The sequence below is a fragment of the Mesoplodon densirostris genome, chromosome 5 (genome assembly GCF_025265405.1).
Source record: "Mesoplodon densirostris isolate mMesDen1 chromosome 5, mMesDen1 primary haplotype, whole genome shotgun sequence".
Classification (NCBI taxonomy): Eukaryota; Metazoa; Chordata; class Mammalia; order Artiodactyla; family Ziphiidae; genus Mesoplodon; species Mesoplodon densirostris.
The window spans coordinates 21371553-21393649 of record NC_082665.1 but is presented as its reverse complement, the minus strand read 5'-3'; positions in this window follow the sequence as shown (position 1 = coordinate 21393649).

Sequence of the window (22097 nt, the reverse complement as noted above, 5' to 3'; positions counted from 1 at the left end):
AGACAAAGTTGGACACTTTATGATGATAAAAGAGTAAATTTATCAGAAAGGCATAGTTATATACTTGTTATAACATCAAAGTTCTAAATTACATGAAACCAAAAACTATAGAATTAATGGGAGGTATCCACAATTTCAACCACAGTAGTTAAAGACTTCAATACCTTACTTTCAATAATAGAACAGTGAGACATATTAAAAAATATATTTCAAAATATTGAATGGTTTAGGTCATACAATCTATATTCTCTACCTACAATGGAATGAAATTAAAAATTAATAATAAAAATAAATTTGGGAGATTCAAAAATGTGTGTAAATTAAGCAATACACTTCTAAATAAACAATTGATCAAATAAAAATTATAAGGGAAATTATCATATCAATGAAAATAAAATCATAATATACCAAAGGTTATGAAATGCAGTTATAGCAGTGCCTATAAGGAAATGTATAGCTATAAATACCTATGTTAAAAACAAAAAGAAAATATATCAATACAATGACTGTACTTCCACTTTAGTAAAGTAGGAAAAAAGAAAAATGGAACACAAAGTCAGCAGAGGGAGAGCATAATAAAGTTAGAGTGGAAAAAAATAAATAGGTTATATGAGAATAATAGAAAAAAAATCAGCAGAACCAAAAGTTTACTGTCTAAAAGATTAACCAAATTGACAAAAGTTTATCTAGACCTACCAGAGAGAGGAATAAAGAGAGCAAGAGAGGTAGAGGGAGGCACAAAACACTAAAATCAAGAAAAAGAGGATATAGGAGAATACTATGAAAAACTATATTCTAACAGATTTGTTAAACTAAAGTGGACATATTTCTAGAAAGACATGAAGAAGACATACATAATCCCAGTAGATCTAGAATAAGTAAAGATATTGAATTTAGTAATCAAATTCCAGCCAATAGAAGCCCAGGCCCTCATGTCTACAGGAATGAATTCTTCCAAATTTTAAAGAAGAATAAAGATTAATCCTTCACAAACTTTTCCAAAAAATAAAAGAGCACGGAATGCAGTTCAACTAGTTCTTGAGGTCCAAATTACCCTGCTACCAAAACAAGACTAAGAACTCACAAGAATAGAAAAATACCCAATATCTTCTCTAAATGTACACTCAAAAATCTTTAAGAAAATACTAGTAAATTAAAGTCAACAACAAATTAACAGAATTATATATCATGACTAAGCAGGATTCATCTTAACAATGCAAAGTTGGTTTAACATTTGAAAATTTATCAATATATTATATCATGTTAATAAAGAACAAAAAAAACAATATTTTCTCAGCAGTAAAAGGAAAATTATTTGACAAAACCTCAACATCTTTTCATATTTATTAAACTAATAAATGAGTTCAACAAGGATGTAGCCTACAAGATCTATATATAAAAATCAATTATATTTCTATACCTTATAAATTAATAATTAACAATCCAAAGTACGGAATTGTCCCTTCAAGAATCGAGTTTTCTTCATGTAGTAAGTGTGATGGAAGACACAGAATGGAGATTTTGCCAAAGTTCACACTGGAAAAAACACATTTCTTCTTTGAATTAGCACCTGTAATCATCATGGAATACTCTAAGCCTGTAAAGTCACTACCATTATGGTTATCATTTTCAGATAAATGGGTAATATCAACTATGCTCAGTCTCACAACTAATAATCTGAGGAGTTTTATTGACTAATCAGATCATTCATTGCTTCATTTTTTTACTGGGATGGGGAAAAAGCTATAAAATATCATTTATATGGAAAATTCCTAGAAATTAATTAGGACTGTTGGTTCTAGACAAGAAAATTGTGTTAAAATCTAAAATAAAATGTTATTTTAAATGAAGATAATTCAAAGAAAAATTGAGATAATTCAAGGCAAAGAGATTCAACAACAAATCTAATGTCTAATTAAACTACTGTCTGAATATCATGATAACCTTCTTGATAATCATTAACTAATAGAAGCCATAAATATTATATCAGTTCATAGAAATATAAATGATTTTATAGAAAGCTTCAAAGACACCTTCCTTTGTTCATCTTGATATCTGGCTCTCCTTCCATATTTACTTATACACTTATAAAAATGATAGGAACCATTTTTAGCAATTAAAATCTAATGACTTTATACTTTATTTGATCTATTTTTAATATGGGTTTAAGAGTTAAATCCAGTACACCCCAGACTTTTGATGGACTGACAAATTGGAATGATATTCAAATAAAGTGCCAGGAAACTGAGATGACACTAACATTTTCTAGAAACTGGAAGATAATGCTGAGCCTAATAATTTCTCATACTCCAATTCTGAATTTATACTCTGGCCAAAATTCCCAGCTTTTTCTATATCAGGTATAAACTGAGATGTATCTTCTCTCAGTGGCTGCAGAATAGAAGACTTCATGTGCTTCATCAAATAGGTAATATATGTTACCATTGTACCATTTTTAAACTTAAATAACAGGACAAATTATATTATAAATATTTGAAATGATAGTCTTTTAAAAGTTTGAATTTTTTAAAAAAATTTTCTTCTTTATCTATCTAGAGGAAAAGCTTTTAAACTTCTATTCTCAAAATTCCAAGTTTTCAATACAGTTAATAAGTAAACCGAACTGAAATAATCAAAAATAAAACCTATGCCTATCCTTTATTGTCTGTATATTCCCAATAACATAACATATGTGCATATGAAAAAATATTTATTGATAAATATGGAATAAGACCAAGGTCAAAGTTTTCAACCTGATCACTTGCAGAATGTTGATATACTAAATGTAGATTAATTAACGAAGAAACGATCAGAACCTGCTTGTACTGTTAAGCACATCTTGATTTTTTCCCTTGCAGTCATGTGGCAGAACACATTCCTTTTTTTTTTTTTTAACCTGTTGATTTTTCTCTTGTTTAATGCAGGATTTTTTTTTTTTTGATTTCACACTGGAGATTTTTAAATTATTTATTTATTGAAGTATAGTTGATTTACAATGTTTGTGTTAATTTCTGGTGTACAGCAAAGTGATTCAGTTTGTGTATATATATATTATTTTTCATATTCTTTTCCATTATGCTTTATTATAGGTTGCTGAATATAATAACCTGTGCTATACAGTAGGACCTTGTTATTTGTCTATTTTATATATAATAATTTGTATCTGCTAATCCTAAACTCCTAATTTATCCCTCCCCCACCTCCTTTCCCCTTTGGTAAGTATATATTTGTTTTCTATGTCTGAGTGTATGTTTCTGTTTGATAAATAAATTCATTTGTGTCATATTTTAGAATTTGGTGATAGGGCTTCCCAAACAAAAACTGGTTAAATGAAAATCAATTATCCAATAGAAAATTTTCGAAAGAATGCACTGTTGAAACCATTTGGATAAAGCCAATTCTCACAGACTGAGATGGGCACTACTCCTTTACTTGTAATGGGGAGTATGTGGATGTTTGGGTTTGGGTTTGAGCCATGAGGGATTTTGTAGGAAATTGAAAGTAGCCTGGACAAAGCTGCAATATAATTTATAAAACCATGGGCACCCAGATATATACAGTAGACCAGGGGTCCACAACCCCCAGACTCTGGACCGCTACTGGAAGGTAGGCCGCACGGTAGGAGGTGAGCAGAGGGCAAGTGAGCGAAGCTTCATCTGCTGCTCCCCATTGCTCCCTGTGGCTCCCCATTGCTCGCATTACTGCCTGAACCAACCCCCTGTCCCCCACGATGGTCGGTGGAAAAATTGTCTTCCACGAAAAGGTTGGGAACTGCTGTAGTAAACCCAGGATATTGTTTATGTAAATGTTTGGCAGCTATATTTTAGCAGCACTTGTTTCTGGGCAACATTTGCAAGTCATTCAGCAATGACATTCTCTTGATTTTCAATGAATTGGCCTAGTAAATTGGATCTCAGTGATTTTATTTTGCTAAACTTCTTTACAATCCATTTTTTCTTCAAACAATTTTAGTTTGTACCCTTAAATATACAATAGGAGTGTGAGATAATACTAAGGTATAAGAGTACTAGGACCAACTTTTATTCTAATGAGGTGAGTCTAGATGGGCTCTTGGATGACTCCTGGATGGGGGCTGGTCACCAGAATGATGGAGCCGTAATTAGAAGCTTAAGATTTTCAGCATCCCTACCCCCGCATACACAAACACACACTTCTTTAGAGAGGGAAGAGTGCCTGGAAAAGGAGTTAATAACTGATCATACCTACTTGAGGAAGCCTCTATACAGATCCCAATATTGCAGAATTCAGGGAGCTTCCAGGTGGGTGAACACATCCATGGACAAGGAGGCTGATACACTCCAACTCCTTGAGGACAAAAGCTCCTGATCTTGGGACCCTCCCAGACATCAACTATGTATCTCTTAATCTGACTATTCAGTTGTATCCTTTACCTTATCCTGTAATAAGTTGGTAAACTTAATTAAATGTTTCCTTTAGTTCCATTAGCCTCTTTAGCAAATTAATCACACTTGAGGTGGGAGTCATAGGAACCTCTGATTTGTATCCAAGTCAGATAGAAGTTTTGGATATCCTAGGGACCTATTACTTGTGATTGGTATCTTAAGTGTGTGGGAACAGTACTGTGGGACTCAGACCTTAACTTGGGAGGATCTGACTCTATCTCCAGGTAAATAGTAACACAACTGAGTTAAAGTATAGGACACCCAGCTGGTACCACAGAATTGTTTGGTGTGGGAAAAACCCACACACATTTGGTGACCAGAAGTGTCAAAAATAAAGTATTGTGTGTGAAAGTAAAGGAGAAACACAAGTGGAGGACTGAGGTTTTTTTTTCAATATGAGCAGTCAAAGCAGAATGATTATCAAAAAGATTGTATATTCATTTCCTGTAATGTGGTTGAAAAGATGTTCTGAAAAACCTTTCTGATATGAAATATACAGATTTTCTGTTTAAGTAATAGTTAACTTCATTGTAAATGCATGTCTCTGCTGGAAATAAAGAAAAGATAATATTTTAAAATAGCAAAATATTATCAAAATTGAAATAAGAAAAATCAAGCATGCTAAGAAATTCCTTGAGAAGATAAGAACTTTGATTTTTAAAACAGGCCTGAGAAGAACAGGGAAAGCCAAGGATAAATACATAGTGAGGAGTGAAATCTAAAAACTCTATGTATACTTTGACCATAAATATTTACATATTAATTGAAATAAAGAACTAAAAAATTAAAATTTACTTCTTAAAAGATGTTAGTAAGGAAATAAATCTGGTTGACCTTATCTCTGGGCAAAGTGTTGGGAAAAAGTCTCCCCAAAACAATTCACAACTGCATTCAGCTCCTCAGGGAGTGTTGGGCCACTAGTTTCATCATTATGTGCTCCCCAAATAAAAGATGTATGTTTTATCCTATGTTATAAATAAATTTAATCTGTAACTTAAAACTCCTCCACAAATGTATTTGTAGTCCCACATGCTTTCACTTGAATTCTATCAAACATGTGAAATAGCAATAAATATTACAGAAACTCCTTCAGCAATTAGAAAAGATAAAACAGTTCCCATCTCTTTTTAGAATGCCTTGATATGAAAACTTAACAAGAACCACTAAAGAAAGTAATGTTGCAATTCAATCTCTATGAAGAACATAAATGCAAAAATTCTAAAAAAATATGGAGAAATCAAATACAACACCAAATAAAACCAACCAAACAAACAAAATATGATATTGAATAAGATTTATTCAGTACTGCAGTTGTAAATTAATGTTCATCCAATGTAATCAACCACATAATCAGAAGAAAAGGTGAGAAAAATTATATGATGAGTGTAACAGATGTAGAAAAACTATTAAATACAAATTCAACAACCATAGGTGAAAGTAAATTTTATCAAACAAGAAAAGAGAAGAGACTTTCTTTACCATTAAAAGCTATTTACAAAACAAGCAAATGAAAAACCTACAAGAAGGAAAAATATGGAATGCTTATCCTTTGAGACCACTGATGAAATAAAGTTGATTGCTATACCACTTCAATTCATTATTGTACTTGAATTCCAAAATATTACTGTAGGGCAAAAAACTATAAGATCCATGCAAGTACAGGAATATAAGAAGGTAAATATTAGGATTTTGATGGAAGAATTAAACATTTATTTTTCACAAATGAATAGATTTCCTGACTAGAACACTAAAGTTATTCTACATAATAACAAAAATTAAAAACATGGGAACGGAACATAGTTTGCTTATTATAAGCTTGAAATAAAAAGCTTCAATTATATTTTTCTATGAGAAAAATTAGAAAATGTAATTAAAAACAAACATTTTAAATAAATAGTATAAACAAAAATAAGGGTATTGAGATATGATTATAGCAATGATATGGAATTATTTCATGGAAACTTTTAATTCTCAGTGAAGATTATTAGAAAATATCTAATTATATAGGGACAAATGAAATGCTTAATGTTTCAAAGACCTGTTACTGTAAAGATATCAACTTGCTGTCAACTGAGTGCAATTTTTAAATTCTTACAAGGAGTTTACTTTTAATGAAAATTGACAAGCTGGTCTTAAATGTTTTAGAAAAAGTAGAGTCCGATTTAGCCAGGACACTCCTGAGGAAGAGTAAGCAAGGTAACCATTCTTAACAGTCTTTTATAAATTCAACAATAATTAAAGGATTGTGTTACCTGCTTCACACTATAAAATAGACCTATGATAGATAGAGAATCCAGAAATCAAATATTCCTTAAATGTTCTAAGAAGTAGAGTATCAAGTTTCTAACATTGCCTTAATGAATTAACAACAAAACTGGCAGTAAAGAGGTAGTATTACTTTTCTGCTACTGGAACAGCATAAGAGGGGGCCTGCTAAAAAGTAAGCTTTAAATTAGATTGAGTGTCTCAACTCATAATATCAAAATGTCCAGATTTCAGTTGAACATCATGTATAGCAAGAATCTGGAATATCTCAAGTTAAATAAGACAAGAAAATCGACAGATCCCAACACTAAGATGGTACAGGTATTAAAATTATCACACAATGAATTTAAGTCAGCTATTATTAAATGTTTCAACAGGTAGTTACAAACACACTTTAAATAAATAAAAATAGGAAAAATGTCTTGAAAGCACACAAAAGGAAATGACATATCATCTATAGGTGAAAAACAATTTGCATGACACTGAAATCACATAAAAGAGAGGCAAGAAGGAAGTGATAAAACATTGCAAGTTCTAGAAGGAAGGACCTTTCAAGCTGAATGTTTCTAAATCTAGTGAAAATATTCTCCAGCAATGAAAGAGCAATTAAAACATGCTCAAAAGAATGAAAGCTAAGATTATTTGTCACCAAATGACATACTTTCAACAATGATTAAAAAAATTTTAAACAGAAAAAAAATGATGAAAGGAGGAAACTTGGAACATCAGGAAAGGAAAAAAAAGGATCAAAAGTATAGTAAATACAATAGTTTGTAGTTTTTGTCTTAAATTTTCTTAGCTGTTTTTATTGGTGGAAACAAAACATATAACAATGCCTAATGTGGTTCTGAGTGTATCTAGAGGAAATATCTAAGGAATTTAAACATGGAGAAATTAAAGGAAGATAATGTGATATAAAGTTTCTATGCTTTACTCAAACAGTTAAAATGTCAATGGCATTATACTATAAATATATATAATACTTAGAGCAGCCATTTACAAATCTATACAAAGAGATATACTGAAAAAACATACACACTACAGGTAAATCAAAATGAAATTCTAAAAAATAAAAAGAAAAAAAAATTAAGGTAGAAAAAAATCATAGAGAACCACAAAATTGTAGACATAATCCTTTAAAACAGCAGTCCCCAACCTCTTTGGCACTAGAAACCGGTTTCATGGAAGACAATTTTTCCATGGCCAGGGTGGCGGTGGGGGGATATTTCAGGCAGTAACACGAGTGATGGGGAGTGGCAGATGAAGCTTCAGTCGCTTGCTCGCCGCTCATCTCCTGCTGGGTGGCCCAGTTCCTAAGCAGGTTGGGGCCTCCTGCTTTAAAACACATCAATATCTGCATTAATGTAAATGGTCTAACTATACTAATTAAAGTCAGAGATTGATAAAGTGCATAAAATAACATCATCCAAGTGCATGCTGTCTATAAGAAACTCACTTTAAATATAATAATCACAGATGGTGAAAGTGAAAGAATGGAAAAATATAGACAAAGAAAATAATCAGAAGAAAGCAGGAGAGAATATATTCATATTGTATAATGTAGTCTTTAAAGAAATGTTACCAAGAACTTAAGGAACATTACATAAAGTGGAAAAAAAAAAGTCAATCCAGAAGGAAGACATAGTACTAAACAACAGACCTGTGAGTTATGTAAAGCAAAAACTGATAAAACAGAAAACTGAAATCATCAAATCCACAATTATAGTTTGAGACTTTTGCATCCCTCTCTCAATAACTGGTGGAAAATGAGACAAAACATCAGCAAGGATATAGGACTCAACAAAAACATCCATCAACAGGAACTAATAGACATTTATGGAACACCCCATTGAATGAAAGAAGGATACACATTCTTTACATTCTTTTCAGGTATCCATAGAATTTATATCAATGTATACCATACCCAGGGCTGTAAAACAGATTCAAGGACTGTTAAATAATTGATATCAGAGAAAATGTGTACTCTAATCCCCATTAAATCAAACTAGAAATCAATAACAAAAAGGTAAAAAGAAAATCTCCATATACTTAAAAATTAAACAACATATTTCTGAATAAATCATTGGTCAAAGGGGAAGTCTTAAGGATTTTTTTTTTAAAGAACTGAATGAAAATGAAAATATTACATATCAACACTTGTGGGATGCAGCTAAATCAGTGATGAAAGGGAAATCTCTACATTAGAAAAGAGAAGAAAAGGCTTGAATAAATAACCTAAGTTCCCACTGTAAACTTTTTGATGTTTGACCAAAAGATCAAAGTAAACCCAAATTAAGTGAAATAAAAAATAAGAAAAGAACACAAATCAATAAAATTGAAAATAGTAAAACAATACAATAAATAAAAACCTGGTTTATTGAAAGAGACAATATGAAAGACATACCTCTAGGGGAAGAAAAAGGACACAAATTACTTAAATCAGCAGTGAAACTGTAGGGCAATAAAGAAGAGAGAACTCTATACACATACACTGAAAACTTTAGATGCAAAATTCCTAACAACATATTAACAAATGGAATTTAGTAATAAATAAAGAGAATTATCCATTATGACAATGTGGGATTCACTCAGATGCAAAGCTGGTTCAAATCTGAAAATCAGTCAATGAAATGCACCAGAATAAGAGGAGGAAGAAAAAAATCACATTGTCATATGTACTGATGCAGGTAAAAATATTTTACAACCTTACTATCCATAGATGATAAATAAAAAAAGAAACTTTAAGCAAACTCAGAATAAAGAGGATTTTCTCAACTAGATAAACAAATTTATAGTATATCTGTAGCTACCATCATACTTAATGGTGAAAAACTGTTTTCCCTCTGTGATGAGGAATAAAGTACTGATGTCCATTCTCCCCACTATCAGTCAATTTAGTTCTAGAAGTTCTCGCAAGCACAATAAGAAGAAAAAAAATGTCATACAGATCAGAAGAGATGAAATAGTACTTTCTCTATATAGGGTTGACATAATGGTCCGCAAAGAAAATCCCAAGGAATCTAACAAACAAACAAATAAACTTCCTAGAACTAATGAGGGTTAAGCAAGGCCACAGGATACAAAATCAGTGCACATAAATCAATCAGTTGTTGTTTTATATACTAGCAACTGGCAGGTAGGAAAAAAAAGAAAACCTTAAACATAATACTAATATTTACAATTGTTCAAAAACTGAAATACTTAAGTATAAACCTAATAAAACATATAGAGGACTTGTATGCTGAGTACTAAAAAATAGATCTAAATAAATGGAGTGACATAACAAGGTCGTAGACTGGAAGACTTCCTGTAAAAGATGTTAGTTCTCTCCAAATTTCCAGGCACGTTCAATGTAATTTATTTCAAAATTTCATTAAGATTTTTGTAGACACAGACAGGATTATTCTAAAAGTTATATGGAAATAAGAGCAGCTAAAAGAATCTTGAAAAATAATTAGAATATGAAGTCTTTCTATATAGCTGCAGTAATCATGACAATATGGCATTGGCAGAGGGATAAAGCAAAGGTAAATGAAACAGAACAGAGAACCCAGAAATAACCCCTAAAACAAGTCTGGTCAACTGATTTTTTACAAAGTCATAAAAGCAATTTACGGGAGTAGGGATAATACTTTTAACAAGTGGTGATTGAAGAGTTGTATATCCATAGGCAAAAGAAAATCACCTAAATTTCACACTGTACATAAAATAAATGTTAATTCAAAATCAATCATAGATTTAAAGAAGTATAAAGTATAACTATAAAAGTTTAGAAGATAGAGACTAAAATCTCATGATCTACAGCTTTCTTAGACATGACACCAGAAGCACAATGTATTTAAAATCAAAAAGATAAATTGACTTTATCAAAATAAAGTTATATTTTTCTATGAAAAATCCTGTAAAGAGAAGGAAAAGACAAGGTACAGACTGAGAGAAAATATTGGAAAACCACATATCTGACAAAGGACTTACCTAGAATATGTAAAGAAGTCTCAAAATGCAATAGTAAAAATCCAATTATAAAATAACAAAAGATATATGGAGACATTTCATTGATAAGGATATTCACATGGCAGTTAAGAGCATAAAAGGATGTTCAACATCACTAGGCATCAGAGAAATGTAAATTAAGACTACAAAGAGATATTACTACACATCTATTAGAACAGTTAAATTAAAAAAAAGAAAAATCACAGAAACAATACCAAATGTTAGCGAGGATACAGAGAAAATGAATTTTTCATACACCATTGGTGGGATTATAAAATGGAACAGCCACTTTTATAGTTGTTTGGAAGCTTCTTAATAAATTAAACATGATATCCCATGATCCATCTATTGTGCTTCTGGTCATTTAACCCAGAAAACTAAAAATGCAAAACTCTCTACACAAATATTTATAGCATTTTTGTTTATAATAGCCCCAAACTGGAAACAACCAAAACATTCCTTAATAGGTGAATGGTTAAACCAACTACGATGCATTCATACAAAGGAATATGACTTAGCCAGTAGCGTAAATAGACTTCTTGGTGCAAGTAACAATTTCAGTGGAATTCAAAGGCACTATGCTTAATGACAAAAGACAATCTCAAACGTCAGACTATATGAAGTCATCTATATAACAATATTGAAGTGAAAAAAAATCATAACAATGGAAAACAGGCTAGTGATTGTCTAGGGCTAAGGAACTGTAGGAAGGTGGGCATTACAGAGGGGTTCCAATTTCTCCACATTCTCCCAACACTTACTATTTTATGTTTTTTTTTTCCACACCCTAACTGGTGTGAAATGGTACCTCATTATTCTGATTTATGCTCTTTATAATGACTAAAAATGTTGAACATTTTTCATGTGCTTCTTGGCCATTTGCATAACTTTTATGATAAATACCTATTCAAATTCTTTGCCTATTAAAAAAATGAGCTGATTATTTTCTTGTTGAGTTGTGAAAGTTATTTATATATGCTGGATATAGACCCTTATCTGATATAGAATTTACAAATATTTCCTCTTATTTTGTAGGTTTTCTTTTTACTTTCTGATAGGGTCCTTAGATGCACAAAGGCTTTTAAATTTAATGAAGTCCAATTTATCTTTCGTTTGTTTGTTGCTTGTGCTTTTGGTATCTGAGCTCTAATTTTGAAAGAGCTCTTCTAAGAAATTCTCTTTTTTATTTTAAACATTCAATGTATTTTAAGGTATATTAGTTTCTATAATTTCATAGTTAAAATTTAGCTATTTTATATATTATAAAGATGGTGTGTTCCATTTTGAAGCATGACATGTAGAATATTTTATGGATACAAATAAATTATTAACAAGTTTTCATGCTCGTTAGATATTATGGCTACTGCACAGTACAATAACATTGTGGCAAATAAAGTAATCTCTTCATAACATCACCCTGTGGTTGTAAAAATTAACATCTTTTCAAAAACATCAGGTCCTTAAAGGAATGATTTGAGAATTAAATCTGATTTTCAAATTGGAAACTGCACAAGGTAGAAAGATTCAGGATCACAAGATCATAATTCTTCATTTGAAGGCTTGTCAGTTACTTACTATTTGACCTCAGGCAATTTATTTGTTCACACCGAAGATCATTTTTCTCAAATGACAGTTGGCATTTAGATATTACAGTATCTGACCTAGTTATCTTAAAGAGAGTTTTCAGAATTAAAGAAAGAACAGTTACAAAGAGCTTTATAATTTGCGTGCATTAAGTAAACTGAAGTTTTTATTGTCATTTGCATGGCTTGGATATTGAAATCGCACAAGGTAAAAACTGGGTGTCAAAAACAAAGAAAATTTTGATCCTGATAATTTTGAGTTATCTGTTCAAACTCGAGTAATTCAGAAGGAAGAACTTCCATAGTGTCTTGATTATCCCATAAATGTACAAAGAAGTTCAGCCTGCTCACATGTCAGTTGCTATTTATGTTGTGTGCAAAAGTGTGTTATGTTATTTTACAAGTGGAGGAAAAAACATTGCTAACACACAATTTATAGTGTCTCCATAATATTGCAGTCTTATAGCTGAAAGCCTTCATGAAAATTTGATGATGTTAAATTGGTACCTTCTCATTCCAGCTATTAACTTCAAATGATAGTGTATACCTCTATGGAAAAAATGGAAATACAGTACAACTTTTAAATCTTACTTTGTTTTGAAATCTAAATACTCATTGAAAGAAAAGCCAACGGACCTAAATAGATTCAACAGATGAGTTGCATTACTTAGTTATCAAAATTACCAATGATCATCTCAAAGTACAGGTGACCAGAATAAGCGTCATAGCTCAGTACAATTGCCCCCATAATATTAGAATTTTTTGAAGAGCATAAACTAGGTGACCTGTGAAATATTCTCCTTTTTGTTTCTTTCTTCCGCAATGTAGGATTCACCTCGTTATAATTATGATTGTCATCATTTGCTTTTCCTTAGCTATATCCCTACTACTGTTTAAAATTAATAGTTTTCTTTCTTGTCCACACCAGATCCAATTGTTCATTTAAATTTAATGTTTTTAACAGGACAACAGAAAACAATGTTTCGAGAAAATAGATTTTTCTCATTGCGTTTGATTTACCTTTAGGATTAAAAATATATTATAATCCAAGTGATTTCAAAGGCTAAATAGGTATTATAAAAAGTATTATTGAAAGCTCATTAGGAACAAATCCTGCTACTAAACTACAGATGTAGAGGATGGATGGTCCTAGAGCAGCACACTGTGACAATTCCCAAGTGACTGTGAGTAATCTATCCTGAAACATACATAAAAGAACTTAAGTGTTTTGTTTCCTGCTCCTGTCAATCTTCAGTTAATACCCTCTATACAGAGAGGACCTCTATACAGAGAGGAAACGTGAATCAAAGTTGCCTAGTTAAGAAAAGAAAAAAAGCTGTCTTCAGATTGACTTTTCAAATATCTTCTTACACTGACCTATAAAATTGTAGGAGAATAATGAGGGTTAGGTGGGTGAGGGGTAAACAAGATAAAACCTATTATAACATCCATAATAATGGACCAATAGCGCCATCTATTGCTTCAGATACATGTCCATTATACATATTACAATCTTTGTGTGATAAAATAATGAAGAAATTATACTATTCGTCATTTTATATATTGGCAAATATCATAAAATTAATAGTTACATTTCAAAATTTATCATGTTATATATAGCATATATTTATTACATATTAAATTTATTATATTTATAATCTTTTAGGAGATAGTGTCAGTTTATTAAAATTTATACTTTTTCTAAGGAGTTATATATCTTCTACACAAAGTGTGAGTGTAAGACAGTGCTAGATGTACAAAATATTAATACTGAGTACAAATTATTGATGCTGTATATAAAGTGTATAGCGTAAAAATCAGTCTGAATATGTATACATATAATAAAATTATACTAAGAATTTGTCAGCTATATTCAAACTGTGCTCAATTTTATGCAAACGTTGCTTGAAGAAAGGAATGAAAAAAAAAAAAAGAAAATATCCCCAGATCCACTGTCAAGATGTTCTTGCAGCAGTTATCCAACTTGCAGTTTCACCCTGGGTTTCATTTTGCCTCATGTTCTGTTCCAATTGAAGTAGGTGACTATAGTTAAAGCTAATCTTGTTTACAGAGATCTCGTTATCTGCTTAGACCCATTCCTAATAAAACCATGGGTGCCAGAAATAATGGAATGATGTCCTGAATTTGTTAAAGACAAAACAAACACACAACAATAAAAATGTTAATTTAGACCCCTATACCAGCAAAAATGTTCTTCAAAAAAGAAAGTTACTTAAGCTTAGATGATTTGATGTTAGCAAACACACTCTACAAGAAATAGTAAAGATGGAAAATGATCTCTGATTGAACTATATTACTGCAGGAAAGAAGAAAATGATCAGAACGGGAAACTTTGGCAGACAATAACTGTTTTAAGTTGCAGTTATAACTAAGTATATCATGTGGGATTTTTTATCTTGTCATTACTAAGGTATAATTTACATGCAATAAAACTCACCAACTTTAAAGTACAGTTCCAGGAGTTTTGTCAAATCAGTGCAGCCATATAATCACAATAATCAGCACACATAACAGTTCCATCACCTGAGAAATTTCCCTTAAATGTTCTTTGTAGCTATATTTAGCTTCTTCATACATCCAGCAGTAATTTGTTTTCAGATTTTGATAGTTTTGCCTGGTCTAGAATGTCGTATATATAAAATTACAAGGTAGGTAGCATTGAGTTTTGCTTCTTTCACTTAGTATAGTTCATTTGAAATTCATTTGTGCTACAGAGTGCACCAATAATTTGTCATGGTAAGTATATGTCTAATGTAAAAAAAAAACCTGCCAAACTATTTTTGCAATATTTGTAACATTTTGCATATCTGCCAGCAATGCACGAGAGTTCCTTTACTCTGTGTTCTCGTCAGCACTTCGTATTGTTTGTCTGTTTAGATATTGAAATAGACATACTGTGATACTTCAGTGTGGCTTTTAGTCTGCAATACCCAAATGACAATGATGTTGAACATCTCTTTATGGGCTTGACATTTGTATATCTTATTTGATGAAGTGTCTGTTCAGATCGTATATCCATTTTTTTATTGGGCTATTTATCTTCTAATGGTGTGTTTGGAATTCTCTTTATTCTGGTTACAGATCCTTTATCAAATATATGATAAAAGCCAGACTGTGGCTTTTCTCCCTTCTCCTAACTGTATTTCGATGAAAAGAAGTTCTTAATTTTGGTGAAGTATAATTTATGAATTATTTTTTAAGGAAATGTGCTTTTAGTGCCATGGCTGAGAAATCATTGATTATTCCAAGTAACAAAGATTTTCTTGTATGCTTTATCATAAAAATCTTTAAGTTTAAAAATTTTAGGTTTTACTTTTAGTAAAATTACCATAGCTTTATATTAAGTTTTGAATTCAGGTTATTTGAGTCATCAAAATTTTATTTATTTTTTTTTTCCAAAACATTTTGGCTATTCTAAATCATTTGTGATTCTACATGAATTTTAAAATCAGACTGTCCAAAGATAAAAACTTCTGCTGGGTTTTACTGAAATTGCAATGATTTTTTTAGATTTTTTAAATCACATTGGGAAGAATATAGCATATATCAATATATGAGAATGTAGCATCTTCTAGTCAATGAACACAGTATCTCCATCATTTACTTACATCTTCTTTAATTTATTTCAACAGTGTTTTGTAGTTTATAGCACAAAGACATTACACATATTTTGGAAGATTTATACCTAAAAGTGTTTCTTGTATTTTAGAGTGAATTTATAAGTGGTACTCTGTTTTTAATTTTGATCAACTGCTCAGTACTATTATATTAAAATAACATTTTTTAAAATTTGACTTTGTAACCTGTGACCTTGCAAACTGAAGTGTGTTTATGCGTGTGTGTGTGCATGTTTATAGATTTTTGTGATTTTCTAAGTAGATATTCATATCCACTGTGAGACAGACAACTTTATTTCATTCAAACTGTACTTATGCTATTTTTTTAAAATAAATTTATTTATTTAAGCTGCACTGGGTCTTTGTTGTTGCATGCGGGCTTTCTCTAATTGCAGTGAGTGGGGGGTTACTCTTCATTGTGGTGCACAGGCTTTTCATTGTGGTGGCTTCTCTTGTTGTGGAGCCTAGGCTCTAGAGGCGTGGGCTTTAGTAGTTGTGGCATGCAGGTTCAGTAGTTGTGGCTCACAGGTTTAGGTGTTCTGCGGCATGTGGGATCTTCCCAGACCAGGGCTCAAACCCATTTCTCCTGCATTGGCAGGCGGGTTCTTAACCAGTGTGCCACCAGGGAAGCTCTACTTATGTTATTTTTATTTATTTTATTTTTCTTAGCACACTGACTAGAACCTTCATATGATATGGAATAGAAATCATGAGAGTAATTATCTTGGCCTTGTCCCTAATCATAGAGAGAAATCATCTCCAGATTACCTGGCTTAAAAATCTGACACCTAATACCTATAAAATATATGTGAAAGATACAATAAATACTCTATATTTTAAATATGATAAAGCTTAATTTAAATTTATTTTCAATATCTATATATGCAAATTTATGTTAATATACATGTGTATTTGCATATATTGCTTACAGATATGCATATTAATAAAAGTTATCTTATGTTCCGCTCGTACTCTGATGCAGTATTCTGTAAAAAACCTCTTTGTTATGTATACAATCCACTCAGCAGGCTACTTCCATCTAAAGCTAAGCCCAGCCTATACTCATTCTCATCTTGCACTCCCTAATACAGGGATAGAAATAAATGTGTTTTCAGAAAAAAAATATGTCTGTATTTACATATTAGGGGAAGAATAGGACAGGAAAACTTTCTGAGATATTTTCGGAGGTATTACTTTTTGTTTTGGTCTTTCTATGGTTGACCACTCCATCTGCCTAAAAGCCAAAAGGCAAGATATTTATATTCCCTGAATCAGGAAGGTTTAGTTTGCAAGATCCAAAGAAATATATATTTGAAAAAATGTATTATTTATTTATTTGAGTGTCTGAACTTTTCAGAAAAGTATATCATGAGAAATAGGTTTAGGAGAGGGCCCTAGAGAGAGTACAGTCCTGCATGTCTAGGAACGAGTACAGAGCAGCAAGACACTTATATTTGCACTTCATACCCAGAGTATGACACATATCACCAGCTCCACATCTATGGCTCTGGAGTCAGCTTTATCACATTGAATCTTTTTTATTACAGGAACCTCCTAAATGGTCGCAATGTTCTCTCCTGGATCTGGCAGAACACAGCAGTCATGAGTAGATCTTTTGAAATAACCTCACTCGAATAAAATCAAGCTCTTTGTTTCCTCTCTGACTTCATTCCTCATCACTACGAAGATATTGAAATGGAGCAGAAAACCAAGATCTAGCTCCAAGTTTAGTGGAAGCCGAAGCTGCAGGAGGTTGGACCACATGGATTTCATTATTTAATACACAGAGGACTATGTATTCCATATCACAACTTTGAATTTTACGAAGAGAGAAATTGTCTTTTTTTGTGTAGTTTGCTTTGGAATTACTCTGCAGAAAGCCATTTCTTAATGAAATCCTAATTTTCTCAAATAGTTAAGTTTGGCACAGTATGAAAAACACAATTTATACAGAGGTCATAAAATGTACAATTTTATGTACAATTGTACATTTCTTTCTATGTACAATTATTTACAGGTTTACAAATTATTCAAAAATGTTAATTTGCACACACAAAAAGCACAAACTGAATGGTTGAGTGAACACTATCAGTATACTTAGGTATATTGAGTCATGATGGATGGATAAAGAGATAGAGAGATGAACTGGCATACAGATATGATTAACAAAAATAAAAGACAAAACTATAGTTTATAAAATGTACCTGTTATTATGCAATATTTGATTTATTGACTGATGGGTTAGCATTCGTTAATGTGATGTAATGAATAATTGGGTATAGGTTAAGCTGCTACGAAAGAGACCTTAAGACATAGTGTTTTAAACTTATGATATTCGTCTCTCACCTAACAATATGGCTGATCTGGTAGCTTGATAGTGTCAGGGACCCAGTCTCGATCCATTTTGAGTTCTGTCATTCCCACATGCTATTGCCCATATGGTTGATGATATACACCAGCTGAAATAAATGAACTGTTGTGTCTATAATTGAGTTTTCCTAAGAAATTTTCCAGTCAGTCTTCTCCTTTAGCAAGTCCCTTTTTAATATACCACAACAGCTGATTGCCTGATTAATGTCCCATAAAATGCATAATTTGCTATTATGAATGACCTGAATTTTTGCAGGAAAAAGTATAGACAATATTATATGTGACATACTAGCTATAAATTATATTTTGCCAGCATTGAGTCCAAGTTTAAAATATGCAAACATTCATAATAAAAATCCTTCCCTTTTGAATACTTCAAAAAGATTTTCTCATAGCTGAAACATATATCAGAATATGTTGTTCTTAATCATTTATGAAAGATTACATCTGCTTGATAAAACAATGACAAAATTGCGACTGTTGCTATTTTTGTATACTGAAACAATGTAGTCCTATGCTTGCCATCAATAAAATAAGATCAAAATAGTCATAGGGAAACTGGTCTAGTTACTTTACTGTCAGAATAAGATTTTACTGAACACTTCTAAATGCTTGAATATATATTTAATGGGAGAAAGTGAGTTAGAAGAGGTGTTTCAAACTATATTTTGAATATATAATAATCACGTATCTTTAATGTTTGAATTGAATAAAATTGTGATGTAACAAATCCAACTTTTGATTATCTATTATAATATAGATGAATATAATGAGCTAACACAGATAAGACAGCATGTGACACGTGGTAAACTTTCCATAACCATTAGCTGTTGTATATCTTGTTATATATCTTACTGTAAATGTCTGCTGAATAGACTGAGATAACTTCCTAAGAGGGCAGAATCAGTCCATGCTTCCTCTCTAGTAGCCATGAATTATGTGAAATAATGCAAAACATATTTTTCTACTTGGTATATTACTTATTACATAAATGCATTATCCAGTACAATATTGAGAAAATAAAGATCAAATATTTATGATACTTACATCACAGAATCAACTGTAATTAATGAGGTATCAACATGGTCAAAATTGTATTAATATATTGTTATAGGATATTGCAAGTGAATACAAAATTATTAGAAGTACACTGTTCTTCATTCAAAAAAAGAGAACGGCACTATCAATCAAGAGCCCTTAGTTCTTACATTATTTTCGCTCCCCCAATTTCTCTAAGTCTCAACATTTCCTTGGGCTAAATAAACCTGTATCACCTGTCCCTACATACATAAGGAAACAGAAACTATGTGAAATGAAGATATTTTGAAATCTTTGAAAAAAATTACTATAATGATTCATGTAAATACTTCATATTAGAATTTAGGGAAAATTGTACTGATATCAACATTTAGGCATATAAAAATAAAAATAAATGAAAAATATATATACACTAATTTCATTTAAATAGGCTATTATAAGTGTTTTCTTTTTTACAAGTCAATGTTAATTTTTATAATTCAATTACATGTCTCCTTGTATTACGATAGATTCATTCCTAATATATAAAGTGAACAATTTATTGTCCAGTTTTATTGCTAAAACTCTCAGAAATCTTGCTTTGTGGGGCATTCTGTATTTAAAATCAAGTCCTCAAATAAAGTGATTATAGTCCCAAGTTCAGCTAGGCTGCTTTCTTTAAATCTATATAAGAAAATAAGAAATATTCCTTTGCTCTCATAAATTTGTTTTAATTTATCATGTATTCTAGTAAGAAGAAAAATGTAATCCAAATTTGATCATTATTTTCAAATCTGCTACAGGCCTCAAAACAAACTTGTACCCAAATTGAGGGATTTACCAGATTCAAAATATTGCTTTTTGTTATTTTTGTTGTTGTTCTACTCTTATTTTATAGTATTTTATCTTCTATCTTTCTTGCTTGGAAGTCTATTTTACTTGTGGGTCATCAGAAATATTTTCTGAAAGACTGTGCATATTGAGAATATTTATTTGGAGGAATATATATATATATATATATATATATATATATGTATATACACATACACACACAGACATACATGTACTATATTGGACATATATATACAGTGACACATTTACATCTATATATGACTGTATTTATATGTACATGTAAACAGATTATATACATATGATTAGGTACAGATAATAATATTGAGGATATAAATCAGAGGTAGGCAAATTTTTTTCTGTAAAAGGCCATACATAATATAAATATTTTGGTCTTGTCGGCCATACAGGTCTCTGTCACAACTGCCAAACTGTGACCCTGTAATACTGTAATATGTAAGCAATCATAAAAATGTGTAAACAAAAAAGCATCACTGAATTTTAACAACACTTTATTTACAAAAATAAGTACCAGGCTAGATTTGGCCTACAGGGTGTATTTGCTAACCCATGATATACATAATAGATATAGCTACAAAATGGATAGAGATATGTAACAGAGCCTGTGTACTCATAAAATACTTTATTTATCTTCTCTTCTGACCTAAGTTCACACATGTTTGCCAAAACATAATATAATCATTTCCAAATACATAGGTCATATAAATTCTCATTAATTGTGGGGATTACATTAACCCTTTCATGAAAATAAATTTAAAAAAATTCTACACCATTCTATAATATTTACATATAAACATCACCCTTTAGAATCTTGCACATGAAAATGATCAAGATAAAAACAATGTAAAATTAAATAGATTTAACTATAAAGGACTATTATTAATATAAAATATTAAAATTGTGGATTATATGAAATAAAACTATAATTGGAAATAATATAGCACTCTAGTACTTTTGAAAGTGAGAGCAATGAAAGTGACACGAGATCTGTATCATGGGAAAAGTTCCTGCCATTGAGACAGAATGACCCACATTTATTTTCTACATTAATTGTGTTCCTGTGTAATCTTTCTTTCTCCTTCCCAAGTGTATGTAAACACTCATATGGCATGGAATGCACTTCCATTTTTTTCTGCAAATAGTGTGGGAAGACTTTGGTGAGAAAATTACTTTTAATTTGACACCTGGAGGATAAATATAAGAAAGCCAAGCAAAACAGAAAAAGAAAGTCACCAAGGCTGACAGAAGAACCTGAAAGAAACCACACTGATCTAATGGACATACCTAGACCACTTAACCCTATGAATAAATAAATAAATAAATAAATAAATAGCAATAAAAACAAAAAAACTGGTTCATTGAGAAGATCAATACAGTGAGTCTAGTCAAACTCATAAGGAACAAGGAGAGAAGATAGAAATGATAAAAATTGGAGAATAGAGAAAATGAATAACCACCATCATCAACAACAAATCTCTTGTTAGTAATCGTAGTTGGAGATGGGAGTATTAGCATTGTTATTCTGAGGTAGCTGTATTACCATGTGAAATGAAACATAAACATAAACATGGGATATTCTCCCTATATCGTCTCCCACATCATTGAAAACCGGAATTATCAATGTATATGAAATGTGACACAAAGGTAATAAAGATGAAGTCATATACAATTTCCATATTTTTTATTGGAATGGAAATGGAAATATTAGTATGTCTCACAAGCCATTTTATCTGTATAAATGTATCTATACCTATTGGTCCTAAATCCTATGAGAAGACTTAGAAAAAATGATTGAGTCTCATTGCAGTACTGTCCAGTTAAAAGAAAAATGGGTTTCTTGGAGAAATAGGTGATTCCATGTATAGAGAGGAAAATGTACAAGATAAGCATGGACCCTCCTGAATTATCAGATAGCAAGATAGCTATTAAGGACCACA